The sequence below is a fragment of the Suricata suricatta genome, chromosome 16, assembly GCF_006229205.1.
Source record: "Suricata suricatta isolate VVHF042 chromosome 16, meerkat_22Aug2017_6uvM2_HiC, whole genome shotgun sequence".
In the NCBI taxonomy this organism is placed as follows: domain Eukaryota; kingdom Metazoa; phylum Chordata; class Mammalia; order Carnivora; family Herpestidae; genus Suricata; species Suricata suricatta.
Genome location: NC_043715.1, coordinates 25505678 through 25506721, shown reverse-complemented (window position 1 = coordinate 25506721; position 1044 = coordinate 25505678).

The window sequence follows — 1044 nt, the reverse complement described above, 5'->3', positions numbered from 1 at the left end:
TTAGAGCCAAGTGATCAAGTCTGACATTTACTTTCATTTCAAAGGTAATGTGCACCAAATTAACCTAAAACCACAGATGTCTCTCACAGAAAAATGCATTACACACTATCATTCTCTAAGATTGTTTTCCCTTCATTTACTTGAAGTTATGTAAGGACAAAACACAAGAAATATCTTGCTAATGAGTTGCTTCCTTCAGTGATTTCTATATTTAGAATGAGGTGGATGAGTCAGTTTAAAAAAGAAGTAAGGAGGGAGCAGAATTTACGGAGGCCGTAAAGTGATTCCAATCTGGGTAGCAGGTGCAGATGCTTAACGGATGCCTTGGGCCATTAAAAGTTTCAGAAGGGGTTAACAACCTCTTCACAGAGTGAGGTGTGATATAGGGGTGATCTTGAAAGTCCCATTACTACTGCAAGGGGCTAACCAGAAATTTGGGCAAAACCATTGCAGAAGGAGCAACCTGTACTTGGCCATCCCCAGAATCTCTGACCATGAATGTATCACAGTCCTGAGGTCAGATAGAATGTTACCTTGGTAGGATGTCACACACAGACTCTGGCAATTAAATCAAAACCATGACACCAGTCTTGCCAAATGGAGGAATATGTTTCTGATTATTGTGGTATTTTGTTATTTAAGATACCTTAATGTATTAGAGAATCTGATTTTGAATTTAATTTGAAATACTTGAAGGAATGTGAAATTAGATCTGTGATTTTAATTTTAAAATGTCTATGAAATTTTAAGTGTGTAAACATTTAATGTTTAAAAGACTTTGATTTATTAAATTTTAAAATGTATTAAATATTAAAAGATTTTATTCATTAGATCTATGAGTTTAGACTTAAATATGTTAGTATTTGCATGCTTAGGAAGATTTCATCTGATTTTAGGTCTCTCATATTGGAAGTGTTTGTACAAATCAAACAGATTAAATGTGTGGTTGGCTTTAAATGTCTAAGGCAACTAGATTAGGCATACACGCAATATTTACAGCTTAACCCATTCAGTTTTGAATTGATCGGGCATCAATCAAGGGTT